The sequence below is a fragment of the Colobus angolensis genome, unplaced genomic scaffold (genome assembly GCF_000951035.1).
Source record: "Colobus angolensis palliatus isolate OR3802 unplaced genomic scaffold, Cang.pa_1.0 Scaffold93, whole genome shotgun sequence".
Classification (NCBI taxonomy): domain Eukaryota; kingdom Metazoa; phylum Chordata; class Mammalia; order Primates; family Cercopithecidae; genus Colobus; species Colobus angolensis.
Window position 1 is genome coordinate 3694229 of NW_012123265.1, and position 11101 is coordinate 3705329.

Here is an 11101-nt window from a genome sequence, read left to right on the forward strand (position 1 = left end):
GCTGAGGCTGCAGGCGGGCAGCTTAACCCCTTCCAGGCCAGTATACACCTCCCCTACCGATCCTCACCGTAAGCTGAAATTGGTAGAGCTGCTCAGGGACTCCGCAGGTCTTGGGCCCCTTGGAGGATACTCGCTGCCCTCCAGGGCAGGCAGAGGAGAGTCCCAGGCTCCCCACCACCTGAGGATGGACCAGGGCTCCTGGCCCGGGCTCCAGTGGCCTGTGGCGAAAAAGCCTTCCAGGTACACCCTCAACTCCTCAGAGCTGCCTCCCTGGGAATGGCCTTCCTCTCTGGTCAGAATCCTATCTGCCCATCACACATGAGAAACGTCCACGCTGGGGAGGGAGCCTGGCATGGAGCAGGTGCCCAGAGGTGCTCGCAATGTCCTCTCACTTGCACCCCCTTCCTCGTACCTGCTGGGTACCTGAGGACCCCTCCCTGATGGGGTGTTACCATACCCCAAGGGTCGAAACCTTTATGACATTCACAGCCAGGATCGGCTCTGGGCTAGCTGGCAAATCCAGCCACTATTCCATAAAGATCCCATGTTATGTGCCATTCCCAGCACCAGGGATTTAGATCACCTCACTTAATTGACTGAGGAAACACTGTTTCCCCATTTCACAGACGAGACACTTGAGATCTGGGGAAAGAGCCTGGGCTTTGGAGTACGAGATCCTGGTTCAAATCCCCACACCGGCTCGTATGTTTCCAAAGCTCAGTTGCTTTCCCTGAAATGTAAAGAAATAATACATCTACCTTGTGGAGTTGTTAATGGTAAAATAATGAACTCCACATCATCCCTTGTTCCCCACTGTGGTTTGGAAACTCTGGGTAACCTTCCCAAGGTCACCCCAGAGCAAATGGCAGAGCTGGGATCTGTACCCAGGGCAGCTGTCTCCAGGCCAGGCTCTTGGCCCAGACCTCCTGCTTCCAGGGCACTTCCTGAGCTGTGAGGGCCTTGGGGCTCTTGGGCCCTAGCCTTTGAAAGGGTGCCTAGGGGAGGAATGGTGGGCCACTGTCCAGACTACAGCTCCCTCGACACATAGCCGGCCCTGATGGTGTTTGGGCAGGGAAAGGCAGGACCTCAGGTGCCCAGAGCCAGTGCTCAGCTTGCCTATCCTGAAATGGGAGCACTGGCTTGATAGAGAGGGGCTGAGGCTCTGAACTCCCCTTTCAGGGCCCCTCCCCAGATCCCAACATAGAGCTTTAGTGGCGTATGGGTGGGGGGCTGAGGAGGGTGGTGTCAGGCCTTCTTAAATCCTCTCCAGTAAGGGTTAGGGCACGGAGGGGAGGCCAAGGCCTGGGTGCCAGTCCTCTGCCCCGGCATGCTGGGCAACTGGGGCAGAATCCTGCCTTCTCTGAGCCTGGCACGGAGGAAGGCCAGTGGGCCTTTTTGAGTTGGAGAGTGCAGTTGTGGGAGAGCCGAGCCCTTGCCCTTCCCCCCTCAGCCCCAAGATGGCCATTTGTGCCCTTGGCACCACTTCTGGGTGCACCTTCCCCGGCCCTGCTCTGAGCCTCGAGGAGGCCCAGCATGCCCTCGAGGAGCCTCTCTGTCCTGGGAGCGGGACGGTGTCCATTCTACAGATGGGGAAGCTGAGGACCCTCCCATCTCGGGCGCAGGGTGGCGGCTCTGGGGTGGAGGGGAGTGTGGGAGCCCCCACTCACCGTGCCTGTGGGCTGAGGGATGTTTCTGTTCCGTTGGACTGCCTGTCCGTCCAGGGCTGAGCGTGAGTGGAGCTTTGTGGAGCCCGTCAGCCAACCGTCTCTGGAGGGGAGCCACACCCCGCTGGCGAGGGAGGTCTGGCTGCCTCCCCTTCAGGTTTTCCAGCTGGCCCTGGCCCACTTCCCCCCGGGATGGTTTCCTGTTATTGTTCCTTTGTGAGGGCTGGGCTGGCTGCAGATAGGCAGGTCCCCCAGTGGGCGGCCGCCTCGGCCCTGGATGGCTGTCTCCACAGAGGGCTGGCCCTGGACCCCCGCCTGGGGCACCCCACTGAACCCCAATGCCCGGCCTCAGCTCTGGGACTCTGAGCCCCGCACCTGCCAAGAGCCTGGCTGTGGGGACCTGTGGGTGCAGCATCACATTTAACCCGCCTTGGGATGCTGCAGGCAGGTGTCATCACCCCCATTTTATAGCCTGGGAAGTTGAGGCTCAGCGGGTTTAAGGTGCTTGTCTACCCAGCTGGAATGTAACAGAGCCAAAAATCTAGTTGGGGTCAGCCTAGCCCCGGAATTTGCTTTGCCGTGGTGACCCCATGATGTCTTTGTGGGAATGGACTTTAAAGGTGATAGGGAGGCTTCAGGAGATGGGAAAGGACAGCAGCTCTTGGCTCTGGAGGACCAGGTTGGCTTCTCCCGGTCGGGGTGGGCATGGACTCCAGCTCTAAGGCACCAGCCTTGGTCTGTAGGGGACATTTTCATTTAGGGATATTGGGTGGAGTCAAGTGACCCAGCTCTGCTTCTGATGTGACCTTGGGCCAGTCGTGTCATCCTGGAGCCACAGTTTCCTTGTCTGTAAAATGGGGATAATCACAGCCTCATCCTCACAAGGCTTTTGACATAAACGAGAGTCAAAGAGGGGCGTGGAAGACAGTAATGCTGAGGCTGGATCAGAGCCCAGCAGAACCAAGAGGCTGGGGAAAGGGAGGGGCCAAGATTCTGCTGACCAGGAGAGACATAGGAGGAGCTTCTCAAAACTACAGAGGACTGGGCTCACCCCAGATCAACTGATTTGGAATCTCCTAGGGCAGACCCTGGGAATCTGTCCTTTGAAGACTTGCTTCTGTTTTTCCATGGGTGAATGTTTGGGAAGTCCCAAACTTGTTTTATTATAAAGCTGGGCAAGCAGAGACCCTGAGAAAGACAGGACCCAGGGCCATTTAGTAAATCAGAGCACGAGATGGGGAGTGAGATGGAAGGATATTTTTGGAGGAGGAGGGGATAGTGATTCCTCTGTCTCAGGCAGGTTGAGTTTGAGATGCTCATTAGATACCCAGGTAGAGGTGTCAGGTTGGGGCGGGAGACGGGTGAGTCCAGCCTGGAGTCGAGGTTTGGAACCCATGAGCTTATGGCTGGCATCTGAGGCCATGGGCATGGATGAGCTTGGCAGGAGGGAGGCCTCGGACCCTCTGACATTTGGGGATCCATTAGAAAAGGGTCCCGCGATGAAGGAGGAATGCCAGGAGAGGGCAGAGGAGGAGGGCAGGGGAGTGGTCAGTGGGTCAGCCTGGGGAGCATGAGGGCTGAGACTTCACTTCGGATTTGGAAGATGAGGTTGTCAATGACTGTGACGAGAACAGGTTAAACAGGAAAAGATAGACAAGACAGATCGGAGGGGCTAGAGAAAGGGGGATGGGGACGTGGAGTCATGTGTGACTGTAGCTCCTTCCCTAACTCTTACAGTGAATGGGAGCAGAGAAGTGGGAGGGTTTTTTTTTTTTTTTTAAACTATGGCAGCACGCTCATATCCCCAGGGAGGATCCAGCAGACGGGAAGACAGATGATGCTGGAGCATGAGGAGCGACCTGCTGGAAGGAGAACAGTCCTTGGGGCGGGATTCTGAGTGGGATCCAGCACATTCAACGGCCGATTGTGGAATGAACAAACAACAGTTCAGCACTTCCTTCTCCAACGGGATTAACTCTGCTTTCTCCTGCCCAGAGGGTGGGCTGGCTGCAGAGGAGCCAGGACAGTGCTCCGTCCGCTGGGTACCAGTCCACATCCCCCTCAGCCCCGCCCATGCTGACCACCTGTCCTCATGGTCTGCGTGCCCATGGGGACACACTGGCCTGCGCATTGCTTCCTGCTGGGTCTCAGACTTGGGGCTGGTGGCAGATGGGGACAGGGCCTGTCCTGGCACCATCTGCCAATTCCCTTTGTACTCCCAGTCCATGAGGAAGTTGACTCTGCCCTGAAAACTACTGTTCCTGTGGTCCATAAACAAAGGAATGGTGAGCCAGGCATGAGCTGTGGGCCCCAGGGGTGGGGATGGGGGTCACCATAGCAGAGGTAGTTGAGACTATAGGAGGGAGGCTGGTGCCTCCTTGGTCCCCCTGAGGATTTCATGCTTGATTTCTGGCACTGCCCAGCCTCTGCTCCAACCTCTCTGGAGGCAAAGGAGGTAACAGGAGGGCACAAGGCCAGGAAGTGACATTGGGAGCAAGGAAGGCGGCGGTGGGCCGGCAGGAAATGGGATGGTCTGTGAGACCAGATTAGCAGCAGAGGAGGAAGCAACAGTGGAGGCAGTGGGGGTGGGATGGGGGGTGGGACGTCAAGGCCCGGGGACGACCACCCGGCCTCTGCCAGGATAAAGGCTGACCAGGCAGGGAGCGCTGCTTGGAGAAGTATAGATGTGAGGGTTGCAGACCCAGGTTTGGATCCTAGCACGACCCGTTGCTGCCTGTATGACCTGGGCAGCTGACTTGCCTCTCTGAGCCTCTTTCGTCACCTGGGAAATGAGTTACCTGTTCAGACTTTGCAGGCTGTCTGGAAGATGAAATGAGACAATGAAAATAAGTGACAGGACCAGCAAGCCTTATTGAGTGGCTGTTTCTCAAAGTATGGTCTTCAAGCCATCCATCCTGGGAGAGGGAGATTGAATATGCAGATTCCTTGGACCCCACTCCAGGCTGATGGGGTCAGAATGGCTGGTGATAGAATCCCAGGACTTATGTGTTTGTAGCTCCCCAGGCAACATGTTTGTGTTGTTAAATTTGAGGACCACAGCCTTTGTGTGTGCTGCTAATGCACTAAGCTCTGCTTGGGACTCCTCATTTAAACCTCAGGACAACCCTGGGCCGGGGCGCGGTACTACTGTTAGGCCCATTATATAGATGGGAAAACAGAGCCTGGGAGTGAAAGGCTTTCTGAGATCAGAGTTTGTCAGTGGTGGGGTAGAAATTCCAAGTCACACTTCTGTTTTCAGAGCCCAGTTCCTTACCCAGGGAGCTTTCCCGCACTGCTGTAGTTGAGTCGGGACACAGCAGGGGTTCCCCAAATGAGACTTTCCTTTCCTTCCTCCCCACAGCATGAGACACCCAAGGATAGGGCAGGAAAACGATGCCATCAGCTTCGGCAGGCGTGGTCGTGGTGAAGCCTTGCAGCCTCATGCGTCAGGACTTTGCCCATGCTGTTCCACCTGTGTGTTTCCTTCTCTTTCCTTCCTCACCTGCGCACAGAGCCCCATCAAAGCCACTCAGATCTCATTCTCTCTATGCTCCACTCCCTATTCTGAGCTCCCAGGGCACTTTATACAGACCTCATTCACAACCTTCCTCTCCTTTCCCAGCGGGATTGTATCCTATTTGGGTGCTTATCTCTGGCACCTGGTAATAGTTGAGTGCTCCCCAAATGTGAACTTGAAACTGTGCACTCGTTAGAACTGGCAGTCAGCCCACTGCTCCCTGGGTTGGAGGGACCGGCGGGGAGAGTCGAGTGTTTTGTGTTCCAAGGCAGGTGATGGTCTGATGGCCCAGGGCTTGATGAGCCCGTCTGCTCAGTTACGGGCAAGGGAAAAACCCTTTTGCCCAGCTGGCTGTGCTGTGCTGAGGGGCGGACTCACCTCCAGGGAACATAGAATAGGACTCACCTGAGGTACTCTCAGAATGGGCTCAGAAGGAGGAAGAGCAGGAAGGAGGAGCAGGGAGGGATCTTATCCTCAGCTGTGATTTATAAGGAACAGAACGCTTGTGATGAGGGCTGCAGGCCCAGCTGAGAACTCCTCCGAGCAGGAACTGGGTCAGGCTCACTTTGGGGTGCCTGGATCTGAGCTCAAGGTAGCCATCGGGCAGGGATGAGGAGCCCACTTTTTGAATGAATGAATGAATGAATGTGTGGATAGTGAATGAATGAGTGGATGAAACACTGGTATGTTGAGGCAGACACGAGGTGCGGGGTTGGGTGTGTGCCTGTGTTCTGTGGTATGTTCTGATGGACAGTGGGTCCTTTTCCCTGAGGCTTCAAGGAGTCCTCAAATCAGTCAATCAATCAATCAATCAACCAGTCTCTCAGTCCTGGTTGGTGCCCAGCTCTGCACCAGGCTGGGGATGGGGATCCAGGGAATTAAAAGAGACAACAAGCTCTGAGGCTGGGCTGGAGTTAAAGTCACCAGAAGTACCTTGAGCTTCTCCTATGTGTCATCCCTGTCTCAGCCTCTGTCTCTTATTTCTAATACTTCACGGGTTCCTTGAGAGGGTTGAGAATCTGCCCATTTTACAGAATTCGGTAACAGCCCAGTGTGGCACTGCCTGGTTCACACCAGGCTTGTGTGTGTCTGCTGAACCTTGCTGAATACTTGAGATTCGATCTGAGGCTTCCCTCCTTTGAGCCTTTCCCATGCTGTCCTCCCCCACGTTTTCCTTCCTCCCTCTACAACCCAAATCTCCTAGCCCATCTGTGCTCAGATCAAACGCGCCGGCCCCCATGCAGCTTCCAGACTCCTGTTCTGAAAAGCATCTTATCCCCGCGAAGCTTCTGCAACACACTGTCTGTCTATGCATTCCACCTCCATTTTCTCATGTAATGATGCTTCGCAATAGCCCTGAAAGAAGTAAGTGCTATTTGTATTCCCATTTCCCTGATGAAAGAGCTGAGGCTCAGAGAGGCTGAGTAAATTGCTTGAGGTCACAAAGCGTCTGAGTAGAGCCAGGATTTCAACACTTACATTTCTGTTCCCAGTTTAATGCTCACTCTATAGCACCACACTTCTGAGAACTTGCCATTTTTCACCGATGTTTTATGTTCATTTGTTATTTATTTATTTTTCGAGATGGAGTCTCGCTCTGTCCCCTAGGCTGGAGTGCAGTGGCGTGATCTCGGCTCACTGCAAGCTCCACCTCCCGAGTTCATGCCATTCTCCTGCCTCTGCCTCCCGAGTAGCTGGGATTACAGGCACTCGCCACATTTGTTATTTAAAAAATATACTTGGTGCCCAGGCTTTGCCTAGCCCTGTGCTAGGCATGGAGACGTGGAAGTGACTTGGGCTGGGTCCTTGTCTTTGATGTGTCCTGGTCTGGTGGGAGAGACAGACACCAAGACATGCACGAAACACACTGGGTGGGGCTGGGTTGGTGACAGAGGTGTGCACCCTGAGATGAGGGTGCCTGGAGGAGGTGGCCTGGGAACAGCCGGAGGACTGCATCCCCAAGCTGATCTGAAAGAATGAGCAGGAGGTCGCCAAAGGCGGAGTGCGGGAAGGGCTCTGCAGACATCAGAATGGCAGGGTCAAAGGCAAGGAGGCCTCTTAGGGAAGGAGAAGGCATTTCAAGGGGTAGGGGAGCACTGACGTACTGAGAGGGGAAGAGGGACCGACTGGGGAGGAGGCCAGGTGGTGGAGCGCCTGTCACACCCCACTGAGGAGCTCAGGCAGGGCACCGCTGGGGGCCTCATGCCGGCCAGGGACCCAAGGATCCCTGGATTTTAGGAGAGGCGCCCCCCTCTTCAGTGCACCGTGTCCTCATGCAGCTGCCTGTTGGCAGGACCACCTCCTGTGGGCTGTGGTCAGGCCAAGGAGAGGCCACCGATTAGGGAACCGCAAGTGATCGCGGCTCAGAATTCAGCCACTGGAGCTGGGTGAGGAAAGGGCTAAGTGCAGCCTCTCTTTGGCCAGGAAAGGCCGATTGAACAGGGTTTGAATTCCCGACAGTGAGAACAATACCTTACTGCAGCTGCTGGGAGGGAGGAAGGCTGCCCAGAGTGCTTCCCCACATGTTTCTCACTTTTCTCTCACAACATCCTGAAAGGGCTGTTAGGGAAGTGGTGCTCCCAGGGGTGGAGAGAAAGTGGTGCCCCATGGTTACGTGTTGGGGCACATCTGCTACTTATGGTCTGGCTGATCCTGGACCAGCCACATGGCCTTTGGTGCCTCAGTTTTCCCTTCTGTAAAATGGCCTTCCTCCCAGGGTTGCTGAAAGGACTCATTGAGAAGATGCATGTAAAGTGCATCGAATAGTCTCTGGTATACAGTGGGTACTCAATGCATGTTTGTCATGACAGTGATGCCACAGATAGGTTAATGTTGGGGGCACCTGTGAGTATGTGAGGACGGCCGTGTATACATGTGAGTGTGTTAGCATGGGCATGGCATGTGCACGGTGTTTGGCAATTGTGTGGTTACACGTGAATATGCCAGAACACACATGGAGCGTGCAAGGCGTCCACGTGGATGTGACCGCATGTGCTGTGCTCGTGGTGCATGAGTGGGCTGAGAGGTGCAGTCAGGTCGAGGCCTTGGGCAGCATCTTCCTCCTCCATGGTCTGGAGTCATTGGTCACCCCACTGCCCAAGCCTTCTGCGTATCCATCGCCTGCAGAGGCCCAGAGAGGGCAAGGCTTTCCTTGGGGTGGCTCAGTGAGCCAGGCAGGGCAGGGTGGGACCAAGGGCCCTGCCTCGCTGTCTGGAGGGCAGGCCTGAGTCTGGAGGAAACCTCGTCCAGCGGAAGCCAGGGCTTCCTGTTTCTAGACCCTACATTCTTTGTGCCCTCCATCGAAGCATCCTGGAAAACAATAGGTTGGAGGCTGCGCCATCTGTGGGGCAGGAAGGTGGGTCAGTCCCTCCCACCTCTTGATGGGGCAAGCAGACATGGCTCTGGCAGCAGCCCTCAGCTGGGCAGTGTGGCAGCAGGACCAGAACCAGGCAAGCCCAGGCCATCTGCCTCCTGCCTCTCTGGGTCTCTTCTCTAGGCCATCTCTATATCCCTCAGTGAATACTGCACTCTGTGGCCTGAGTCGAGTCCCCTGGGCAAAATCCAGCTAGGGGAGGAGGTGTCTGAGCTGGTCCTGGGGAAGGAAGCTGCTAGGAAAAACTCAAGTCCGATTGGATGGGACTGACTGCACAGGCTGGTGGAGGCCTCGAGGATCCTCCAGCTTCACCCACCTGCCATGCCACTGAGAACCAAGAGTGAAAAAAGAGAGGCTCCGATCAGTCAAAAGAAGGAATCCTACCAGCCTCTGCGCTAAAGCCCCTTATACATAGGCGTGTCTCTGAGCCTGTTAACTCTTGGTTTATGTACAGTCCTAACAAGTCAAGTTCTCCAGGGTAGAGGGGCACAGTGCTAAGAGCAGTGGGCTTGGAACCGGAAGCCCCAGTTTTCTGATCCCATGCTCTGCCGCTGACTGCTCACCAATGCTTTTTGTCTCGGTTTTCTCCTTTGTGAAAAGGTTGTACCTTGCCATGTTCTGCTGAACTCACAGGCGGCTGGAGTGGGTCACATGAGTAACAATTCTCCAAGTGCTTTGTAAACTTGGATGCCTCTCCCATTCCCAGGGAGGGCACAGAAGCTCTGGGCTCCACCCCTGCGTCTTGTCCCATGCAGTGCTTCCATTCGGCGGTTCCTAAGTGGTATCCTTTGTAATACATGGGTAATCAAAAGTAAAGCCCTTTTCTGGATTCTGTGAGTCATTCTAACAAATTATCGAATCCGAAGGAGGGCTGTAGGCAACCCTGAGCTTGTAGCTGGACAGGCAGAAGTGTGGCTCACTTGGGGACCCTGCTTGTGGCTGGTGTCTAAGCCTTTATTAACCTGTGAAGTCTGCGCTAACTCTGGGTAGTTAGAGTCAGAAATGGCTTGAATTGTTGGAAACCCAAGTGGTGTTGGAGAATTGGACAATTGGTTGTTGTCAGGAAAAAACCCACACAGTTTCCTTTGGATCAGGCATGGAGCCTAGTGGTTTTTTTTTTGGGGGGGTGCTGGGCAGTTGTTGAGGGTGATAGGGTCTTGCTCTGTCGCCCAGGCTGGAGTGCAGTGGCACAATCATGGCTCACTGCAGCCTCGACCTCCTGGGTTCAAGTGATCCTCCTGCCTCAGCCTCCTGAGTAGCTGGGACTACAGGCACATATTACAGATAATTAAAAAAATTTTTTTTGTAGAGACGGGGCCTCACTGTGTTGCCCAGGCTGGTCTTGAACTCCTGCACTCAAGCAACCTAGTGTTCTATATGTACCAGCTTACTCACTCTCTTTCTTTCTTTGCAAGACAGTGGTTCTCAAAGTGTGGCCTCAACCAGCAGCATCAGCAAATCCTGGGGTGCCACTCCAGACCTGCCGAATCAGAAGCTCTGGGGGTGGGACCCAGCAATCGGTGTTACTAAGTGATTCTGATGCATGCCCAAGCCTGAGAACTGCTGCCCTGGAGCAGAGATCCTCACTTCAGGCTACGCCCTGGAACTGCCCAGCCAGCTCCCCTCCCCACGTCCAAGTAGTATCTGGGGAAGTCACACGTAGAGATTCTGATTTAATTGGCTTGTGGGGGGCTGGACTTCACTATTTTATTTTTTTTTGAGACAGAGTCTTCCTCTGTCGCCCAGGCTGGAGTGCAGTGGCTCGATCTCGGCTCACTGCAACCTCTGCCTCCCAGGTTCAAGCAATTCTCCTGCCTCAGCCTCCCGAGTAGCTGGGCTTACAGGTACGCACCACCACACCCTGCTAATTTTTTTGTATTTTTAGTAGAGATGAGGTCTCACTATGTTGGCCAGGCTGGTCTCGAACTCCTGACCTCAAGTGATCCCACCTGCCTCAGCCTCCCAAAGTGCTGGGATTACAGGCATGAGCCACCATGCCTGGCTGACTTCACTATTTTTTAAAGCTCCCCAGGAGGTCAATATGCTCCCAGGTCTTTCAGCATTACCTTAGGAGGTAGCTACCTCTCTTAGATCCATTTTGCAGGTGCATAGGTTCTGGGAGATTAAAGGACGTGCCCAAGTTACATAGCCATGTAAAGGGATGGGGAATTCTGAATCCCTGCCTTTCCACTTCCCCTCCTTCCTCCCATTCATTGCTTTTTGCTTTATTTAGAACTGTGTGGTTTCCCAAACAACTTTCTTTGGAAAATTAAACAATTCCTGATGTCGCCACCTAGTGGCCAGCGATGAGAACAGACGAGCCTCTTCTGGACTTGGCAAGATGGGGCTCCCGGAGGACCCACGTGGGAAGAGGAAAGGCCATCGTTCATAGATGCTCAGGCAGATGCTTTTGGGACACTTGGGTTCATTTTCCCAAAAGGTGCCCTTTCAGAAGGACAGTAGAGTGAAGACGGGTTTCGTGTTTAAGAGCTGTTGGGAGTTCACTCATGAACCCCAGGAGAGGCATGAGGTGTGGTCCCCAGGCAG